The following is a 10,698-nucleotide window of genomic DNA, read 5'->3' on the forward strand; positions in this document are numbered from 1 at the left end:
ATTTCAATAAAATACAAATTACAAATATTAAACTGACCTAACAGTCGTGTCTTTACTTATATATTAACTTTATTTTAACGCTATTGAAAGATTTATATAAATATAAAAAGAGATACCCATACTGATATGTATTTCTGACTTTATTCTGAAGTATTACATAGTTTGAATAAGTATTTTGGTACATATAATGAAGACATATTGTTATCTCATTTACTCCACATGAATTAATAGAAATATATAGTTTTTGACAAGTATAAAAGACCATGTAATTTCTGGTTAAAGAATTAGTATCCAATCTTACGCTGATCAAAAATGGTATGCATATAAATTAAAAGTAAATACTTTATCACCTAATTTTGTTGAATTTGATAGGACTTCTTAGAGACCTTAAACGACGTGAAGCCTGTTATTGGCTACACAAAAATTGAAAATCTATGTCTTGGATTTGAGTATAAGATCACTGGATGTAAGCTGAAAAAGACACCATATGGAACTAAAATAGCTCTGTATTTAACTGATAAGAACGACAAAGATGTTTGGATATTTCTACCTAAAAGTTATATGGAAATTAAATGAGAATGGAATAACTCATATGATATATAAAGGAAAAGATCTGAACAGATATAGTTGTGCTCAAATTGAATTTTTATCAGTAAATAAGTAAAGTAAATAAAATTCTTCAATATAAAGAGCGGAGTTTTTAAATGCAACAAATGTCTTAAATCATTCTAAAAAAAAATTGTTTTCCTTAAAAATGTACGCTCAACAGATAGAACAATTCTTTATGCAATTTGAAAGAATGCTTTTCGAATAACACCTAGAAAGGATGGAGTTCCTAAAAGCTACTTTGGAGGATTAAGAGGAAAAAGAGTTAATCCATTCGAAGTTTGGATTCCATTATAAACTTTGTCCCTGGAGCGACGATGATGCCTCATCTGGACCAGACACATGTCAGTGTCGTATGCTGCCTGCACTGAAAGAGGAAGCCCTTAGTCTAATGATTAAATATTATAAGTTAAACAAACGTAGTGCCCCAAAACCATAAATAAAACGAAATAATTTTACTTAAATATATATGTTTTTTATTTTTTAAAATGGTTCTTAAACATTTTTATTATAAAATTATCATTAAAGAAATAGTCGTTTTTCTTGAATTCACTTAAAAAAAAATTTAGTGTTTTCTTTTTACTTTTAAAAAGACCGTACATCATACAATAATGTCCGCAAGTGTTAGAAAAGTATCCCTGTAGTTGTTGCTTATTGAAAAAAAATTTATAAGCGTTAGATTTTAAAAATTTTAAAAATTCTTTTTTCTGGGTATATTGATCACATGAATCGAAAAATTCTGCTGACCTACGACTATCAAAATAAAATGCAATCCAATGAGTTCCAGGTTGATCTGAAGTGTCGGTATTCGCAATTATTAGTGCGGGATACTTTAAAATAGTTTTTGGTAACCTATCCGAAGGAAAAACTCCTATAAAAATAGATTTTGTCTTTAAATGCTTAGAAAGAAAATGTTCAATTTGTAAAGTATTCATTTTAAAAGAGCGTACGAATATTTCTATGCTTATCAATATCAATCATTGAATCGTATTCACAGTATACCAAGCAAGAAACTGCTTCAGCAAGTGGTTCCTTGAGAGATTTAATTTGAACATATAGTTGAATTTGATTGATCAGCAGTTAAGTCAAAGGCTAATATAAAACTGTTTGAATCAAACATTTCCTTAGTAATTTGTAGTCCCCGATCGTAATGTTTGATTCCACATGATCTTTAAAGCATATTATAAACTCTTGAGCTTTGAACCTTTTCAGCGTTCGAGTAATCAAACTCCAGAGCCTGGGAAGGAACTTGAACTCCATTAACCAATAGGTTAAAGCGTTGAATTTTAAAATGTTCAAATTGAAATGGGTCTAAGGCTCGGTTTCCTGAGTATGAGCGGTTTTTAACCATACAAAAGGCCAGAAAATTTGGTATTTGACCAATAACTGCGTTGTCTATCGACAGTGTATTGTTGCTCGGATATATTGTAAATGATTTGACTTCAACCTAGCTGAATGGGTACAGAGCATTTTTTGTTTGTAAAACATGATGATGAGCCAATAAAATGCTTGGGTTAACTGTTATGTCGTTCATGAAAAGTTGTGCTTCAAGTATCTTTAAATTTGATTCAGTACCAATTTCCATTAAATAAAACGTTACAGTTATTTTATTTGCCAATCCCGCAACTTTTAATAGCCATAAATTCGCAGTCATACGTGTATAATAAAATGCTTGGGTTAACTGTTATGTCGTTCATGAAAAGTTGTGCTTCAAGTATCTTTAAATTTGATTCAGTACCAATTTCCATTAAATAAAACGCTGTTTTTTCAATATTGAAATTAATTCTTAAATCAACATTGTTAACAAGCAGTTTGGTTTGATTGAAAATATCTCCATGAACTTTTCCGAATAAATCAACCTTGTTACTATTTTAAAACATATTTTTAAGGGTTGCATTCGAGTCCGGATAAACATATTTAACTGCTGTTATTCTTCCAAAATTCGGAAAATAACTTTGGGAGGCCAAGTGACTTTCAGAGGCGTCACTCCCATAGTTTAAAATTGTTTGCAATTACGCTCTATAGTGGTAGTTATCATCACTTTGCGATACCATGTAGTGGTCAGTTTAAATAGAAAGTACAAATACCTATGCTCTTAATGTTCTCTTTTTAATTGAGTGAAACTTCTGAAGTTTAAGACATTTTATGGTTCATATGCAGAAAGCTTCGCCTTGCAAGAGTGCATCGAGAAAACGCTCATATATGATAGATAAGCAATAAGCAGGTAGAAAATCGTATGATTCCTCCGTTATCGCCCCGGCTTGAGTAATTCGGTGTCGGCAACTCTGCACGAACTCTCAAAAGCTCGGTTGCGAGCCCAAAACTTCTTTAAGCGACAAAAGACAAATTCATTACCGCCGATCGAGTCATTGCGAACACAAGTGCGAACACAAGTTGTCCAAAATCCATTACATAAAGCAACCTCGTGTCACCCGGAATCTATTATTTAATACTCCAATCTGAATAATCGTTCGCATCACCTTACCGGTTAAAAGGGATTAAAAACCAAAGATCTTTCCTACTCGGGAGTTGCCGTCTAAGGCCGTGTACTCGCCTGGCCCCTTTGAGGGCCTGATACTTTTCGACGAGGGACTTTTAATTGGAAACAACTAAACCTGGAACCGCAGACCCCAAGCTATCGGAGAGGCTTATTCTTCACGCCGGATCCAGGTCCGGATCAAAGGTCGTAAACTGCACGTGGTCATGATTACATAAACTGTCAGAGCAACCCCACTAACAAGAAGAAATAGTGCTCCAATGACCCCATAATTGTGACCTGTACCACTCCTGATCGTCTTCAGGGAACCCGGATGACAATCACGCTTCGCTAAAATCAGTTTTGGCCAACACATCGCCGCCTCTCAAACTGTGTCAATGTGGCTACGGGAGTGGCTTTAAAATCGAAGCTGTATGCGCAAGGCAGTTGCTCTAAAACTATTGCTGCTAAAGATGGACTGCTGTTCGAGACTTTTTTTTCTTTTATAAATAATATTTAGATTGTTAGCCTTTACGTTAATTTTGAACTTAAATAAAGTGTCGAGGATGGTACGTGAATAAGGGTATGAAAACAAAATAATGAAGTATATTTCTAGTTAAGATTAGGAATTGTTTTACTTATAAATCTTTTTGATTCCCTAATATAGCACTCATCAACCACCGTCATCCTTGAGCTCAACGGTCACGCTTGGAAATTGATATAAAAAGTAAAGAGTGAGCTACAGTAAGAATAATAAAAAAAAGAATTAAACCCTCTAAATTGTATATATACTTGCGCCCCATTCTTAACTAAAGATACGGAAAGTGAAATCCTGATATCCTATATACATACTATCGTACAACTATTTTGTTCATCTAAATTTTGATAACTTAGATTATAACTATTTTTCTTTCTTTATAAATATGAAATTATATACTCTAAAAACAATATTGGAAATCTTTGAGAATTACTATGAATTATTTTGACACTTATTTGAATTATTAAAATGTACACTTAATGATCGCCTAATTTCTTTATTTACTCGTCCCGAGTAGAGTATGTGCAGGTCAGTGTTGATATGAATTAAAACTATAACTTTTCTAAGGGTCATATTAACATAGAATATGATAAAGGAAGGGAGGGTAAAGAAATGGGATAACTAACATCTAATTCCCAGTCTGAAGAACGAAACCACCACTTGGCTATAGTCGTTAGCCTATTACAGTTATTTTATTTGCCAATCCCGCAACTTTTAATAGCCATAAATTCGCAGTCATACGTGTACCTAAAATATTATGCTAATGGGATCGATTGGCATATAGGAGAGTAGAAAGACCCCACGACAATCCGGCGAGCTAGTTTGAGCACAGCAAGAGGTACACTTCTCGAAATCCTGTCAATCGTCTGTGTCATCCGAAATCAATAGCTTGTAGCTATTTCCCCTACAACATCTTACTTTTTTTTTGACACAGGGAAACCACCCACATTACATAATTGGCGCCCGAACGTGAGGCCTTTGAAACCAGGAGAAAAATTAAGGTTTTAGATACCACAAATAAAGCTCTTCCAATTCCACCCAAAAACAATAGTATTTTGCAAATAAGTCATGCTAAACTGAGTCTGTCCCTTTTAAGTTCTGGATGATATTAACGGATATGCGATGTCTAATTCAAAACTGGATTAACCGACCTTTATTAATTCAGAGTATAAGTGGATACAAACTCAGTAAGGCTGACAAAGTAGACATAGATATTTAGGTCAATTTTAGTTTGCGATTTTACGTCATCCATTCGGAGTATCAGGATAGGGCGTCCAAACTATAAACCATATATCACCAAAGTTTGTAAAAGGAAATTAAATCAAGGCAGTTGGATATTTAATTTGCTAGATTCATTATTTGGAGATTAACCACTACCAGATTAGTTTCTATAAAAGCAAACAAAATGTATATTAAATTTCAAAAGAAAGTGTTTTGTTCTCAGCTAGTAGTTATATATTTTACTGACTAAAACATGCTCAAAAGGGACGAATTTTTGTATTTGATTATAAAACAAACATTCTTGAGCTTAGAGGAAAGCTAGTCTAGGACAATTAATTTCTAAACGCAACAAATTTATTTATATTTAAAATGCCGCTACAACGCACCCCAGAAGGTGGGGCAGTAGGCGGCGATCTGGGGGAACCTGCTCCCGAATTTAGCGACATCTGTAAAGAGACATTAACTACAACGCAGTTAAATTGTACCACACCATGTGGACAATCGCTTTCACGATAGTTGCATGCAGGAATTTTTGAAAACGAGCCGGATATGCACTATTTGCAAAATCGAATTTAATCCGGCTATGATCACCTTTGAGGAAAACACTCCAGCGGCTGAACTACCAGATAATATGAATTTAGCTCCAGCTCAACAAAATTTTGAATTTCTATCTCCCGAGCAAAGACCTAGTGGTCGAGGAAGGGGACGAGGGGCTAAGTCGCGACAAAACCGTACAGATTTCGATCGCAGGACGATGAGAACCAGATCACAGACTCGAAACGGAAGAGATAACTCAGTTGCAAGTACAGCACCTTACTCTCAAGAAGGAGATGAGAGCGAGAATACTTCAAACGTTATCCATGCTATTATAAAAAGCCAGCAAAAAGACATGATGACAGAACTTAGTTCATTTGTAAAAAGGACTATAGTGGAGAGTCTTAGAGCACAACTAGGAAGACTTACATTAGGTACGGACTTAACTCCGACACATCCGCAACAACCGGATCCTCAAAGTGAAGTACAAAGAAATCAACCTTCACAAAGAAACGCAGAAGGAGTAGGAAATCAATTTAGCAGCGCATCGAATAGATCAGTGGCACCAGAGAAGGCTGCAAATATTCTGGCCAGTTGGCGTTTAAAATTCGATGGATCAAAGGACTCCATGTACGTTGACGAATTTCTGTACAGGTTGAGGTCTTTAACATCTTCAACTTTAAATAACGACTATGGATTACTATGCGATAACCTGCATCTGTTGTTCTCAGCCAAAGCCAGTGATTGGTTCTGGAACTTTCATCGGAAGAATCCGCTCTTTTCGTGGCAAACCTTTTCGGTAGCCTTTACACAAAGATTCGATGACACGAAAGATGACTTTGACTTGTGGGAGTTGATAAGGAGAAGGCGACAAAGAGAAGGAGAATCATTTGACGATTTCCAATCAGCCATTGAAGACCTAGTATCTCGTCTTTCCAGTGAAGTAGCAGAAGATAAAATAGTGGATATTTTAAAGCGCAATGCTAAAGTCTCACTTAGATACGAGCTTCTTCACCTAAAAATTAAAAACCGCTGCGAACTGCGTGAAGAAGTTAAGAAACATGACAATTTTTGTAGAAAAACTAACAATGCCATACCTAGAAACAGGTTCGGAAAACAGCACGTATCCGAGATCCTAACCGATACTAAAGAGGAAGAAGAATCCGTGGCACAGATAGTAAAAAGGGATTGGACAAAAGTGACTTGCTTTAACTGTGATCAGGTCGGCCACGGTTATAAGGAGTGTTTGGCGGAAAAGCGATTGCATTGTTACGGATGTGGTGCTAAAGATGTATACAAGCCTCGGTGTCCAAAATGCAATCCGTCGGGAAACCGGAAGCAGGATGCGCAGAACCAGCAACGATCAGCGCATCCGACAAAGTAGAACCATTTATAATGTTCGATATTAACGTCGCGAAAGTAGACCAAACTTCTAAGTTACACTCTTATCCATAAAAATTAGTCAGTCAAGCCGTAACTCAAACTTTAGACGAACTATTAGATAAAAACGAAAAAGAACTATATAATAATCCATTACTCAATATACGGATCAAACCCAAACGATCTACATTAAGAAATCGGGAGTTCTGGAAAAAAGTAAAAACAGATCGGGTCCGAATAATATCAGCAGTCATTTTGAGTTCCGACAACCGTTTATACACTGACATTATAATAGAAGGTACAACTTTTAAAGCGCTTTTGGATTCGGGGGCAACTGTAAGTTGTTTAGGGGGAGCCGCAGCCAAAACCTTAGCACATCATCAGAAAACCCGCAAATGTTCACGGAAAATACGAACAGCTAGCAATGAGTCTTGTTCAGTTATCGCAAAACTTTTAGTCCCAATTAGGTTTCAAGATAAAGTTAAGGAAATATAAGTTTGTTGGTTCCGGAATTAAAACAAGATGTTTATTTAGGAGTTGACTTCTGGCAGAATTTCGGTCTTTTAGCTAAGTTACTTAATAAGGAAGAAACAGTGGGTGAGTTAGATAAAGGAGATGATTCCTCCAGAAAAGAGGATCCAAATATGCATTTATTAACTGAAGATCAGAAAATTAAACTTGGGGCAGTCATAAAAACATTTCCCTCACTTGAACGCGAAGGACTGGGTCGTACATCTCTGATTGAACACTCGATTATTATAAATACAGAGACTCCAGTTAAGCAAAGGCATTGGCCAATCTCACCGGCCAAAGAGAAATGGATGTTTGAGGAATTGGAAAAGATGATAGCCTTAGATGTCATAGAACCTTCAAGTAGTCCGTGTAGCAGTAATTGCGTATTGGTTAAAAAAGGAAATAAAAACAGGTTATGCTTAGACTCACGCGAAATTAACAAATACACACGAAAGGACGCATATCCCTTGCCCCATATAGATGGGATATTTAGTCGGCTGCCTCCAGCCAAATACATAACAGGGCTGGATATGAAGCATGCCTGCTGGCAAATACCTTTAGCTGAGTCTTCTCGACCTTACACTGCGTTCACTATACCAAACAGGCCACTTTACCAGTATAAAGTTATGCCTTTTGGGCTAACGAATGCCGCTCAGACTCTATGTAGGCTTATGGATCAAGTGATACCCGCCCATCTGCGAACGCGTGTTTTCGTCTATTTAGACGATCTGTTAGTGTTGTCCGATGATTTTGAATCCCATCTTATGTTGTTGCGAGAAGTAGCGGTGCACTTACGGAAAGCTAATCTTACGATTAACGTAGCAAAGTCCCATTTTTGTATGCAGGAAATTAAGTATCTCGGGTTCATAATTGGATATGGCCAACTGAAAACCGATCCGGGCAAGATTAAAGCAATTGAAGATTTTCCAATACCGAATTCAGTAAAGCAACTTAGGCGTTTTCTGGGTCTTGCCGGATGGTATAGTCGTTTTGTTGATAATTATGCCACAGTAAGTTGTCCGCTTACCGAGCTTCTAAAGAACTCGAAACACTATGCATGGAATTCTACAGCAGACGAAGCCTTTAACACCCTTAAACGATGTCTTACGTCCGCTCCGATTTTGTCCACCCCAAATTTTACAAAACCTTTTCTGCTTTTGTGCGACGCAAGTACTTTTGGATTGGGATGTGTGTTAGCGCAAAACAATGAGGAGAACGAGGAACTACCTGTAGCATTTATGTCCGAAAAGCTGTCGAAGGCTCAAAGAAACTACTCAGTAACGGAGCTAGAATGTTTGGCGGTAATAAGAGGAATTCGTAAGTTTCGGGCGTACGTAGAGGGTCAGGATTTTGAAGTAATTACTGATCACGCGTCTCTACAGTGGCTTATGAGTCAAAAGGAATTGTCTGGTCGTCTGGCTCACTGGGCAATACAATTACAAGGGTTCTCCTTCCGAATATCCCATAGAAAAGGAACCCAAAACGTTGTAGCAGACGCGCTTTCGCGAAAAGATGAACCTGTCGTATCCGAAGTAGAAGAACAGGGACCAATAGTCGATCTTAATTCTGAGGAGTTCAAATCAGAGGAGTATGTTAATCTTATAGAAAATATTCTTAATAATCAGGCTAAGTTACCCGATTTAAAGATCATAAATGGGATAATTTATAAAAGAACTGAACCAGTTAGGGGCAATGACATTAAAGACCAATTAGTCTGGAAATTATGGGTACCTACTGGACTAACATTAGATGTTATTATCAGAGCCCATGACACGCCTAACGCAGCGCATAGTGGAGTAGGAAAAACTATTGAAAAAATCAGAAGATATTTGTTTTGGCCGAAGATTGTAAAGCAGATACGGGAATACATAACCGGTTGCGATGTTTGTCGTCAGACCAAGCATCCTAACGTATTCTTAAAACCGCCTATGGGAAAGCCCATGATGTCCGATCGACATTTCCAGAAGCTTTACATGGATCTTCTAGGACCTTACCCAAGATCACGAAATTGAAACATTGGAATCCTTATAATAGTAGATCACTTTACAAGATTCCATTTCCTGCACCCGCTTCGAAATTTTTCCTCAAACCGAATCTGTGCATTTTTGGAAAACAGTCTGTTTTGTACTTTTGGCGTACCTGAAACTATATTGACCGATAATGGGTCACAGTTTGTGTCTAACTATTTTAAAGCATTCACTACCCGTTTTGGAGTTAAGCATACATGTACCGCGATTTACTCGCCTCAGGCTAATGCCAGCGAGCGGCTAAACAGGTCAGTTTTGGCAGCAACACGGGCCTATATAAAACAGGATCACACAACTTGGGATGTTAAGTTACCAGAAATTAGTGCAGCATTAAGATCTAGCGTTCACCAAAAAACGGGATATTCCCCATATCTGTTAGCATTTGGGCAAAATATGTTATTAAACGGGAAAGATTATGAAATACTACGTCGACTTCAATTACTTTCGGGGGATACCAAAATAGGATATCCAGATGCGCTTCAAACCATGGGGATAGCCGCACGTCAAAACATTTCCGAGGCACATGATCGAAATGCAGCTAGATACAATTTGCGTAGTAGAAATATAAGTTTTAAGGAAGGTGAAAAAGTTTTAGCTCGAAATTTTTGCCAAAGTAGTTTAGTGCCAAATTGGCACCAGTCTTTGTACCAGCCATTGTTGAACGCAAGGTAGGATCGTCTTATTATCAGTTATCAAATGAACAAGGTAAAAAGTTAGGAATTTTTCATCTAAAAGATATCCAAGTAAGAACGTAAGGAACAGTCCTTCTTTCTGTTTTCTCATTGTTAGTTAGAACTAGCACTCGCAAACTGGGTGTAGTGGTCAGTTTAAATAGAAAGTACAAATACCTATGCTCTTAATGTTCTCTTTATAATTTCCATTGAGTGAAACTTCTGAAGTATAAGACACTTTATGGTTCATATGCAGAAAGCTTCGCCTTGCAAGAGTGCATCGAGAAAACGCTCATATATGATAGATAAGCAATAAGCAGGTAGAAAATAGTATGATTCCTCCGTTATCGCCCCGGCTTGAGTAATTCGGTGTCGGCAGCTCTGCACGAACTCTCAAAAGCTCGGTTGCGAGCCCAAAACTTCTTTAAGCGACAAAAGACAAATTCATTACCGCCGATCGAGTCATTGCGAACACAAGTGCGAACACAAGTTGTCCAATATCCATTACATAAAGCAACCTCGTGTCACCCGGAATCTATTATTTAATACTCCAATCCGAATAATCGTTCGCATCACCTTACCGGTTAAAAGGGATTAAAAACCAAAGATCTTTCCTACTCGGGAGTTGCCGTCTAAGGCCGTGTACTCGCCTGACCCCTTTGAGGGCCTGATACTTTTCGACGAGGGACTTTTAATTGGAAACAACTAAACCTGGTTTTATTGGCTAGTGGA

Source organism: Drosophila suzukii, unplaced genomic scaffold, assembly GCF_043229965.1.
Source record: "Drosophila suzukii unplaced genomic scaffold, CBGP_Dsuzu_IsoJpt1.0 scf_12, whole genome shotgun sequence".
NCBI classification, from domain to species: Eukaryota; Metazoa; Arthropoda; class Insecta; order Diptera; family Drosophilidae; genus Drosophila; species Drosophila suzukii.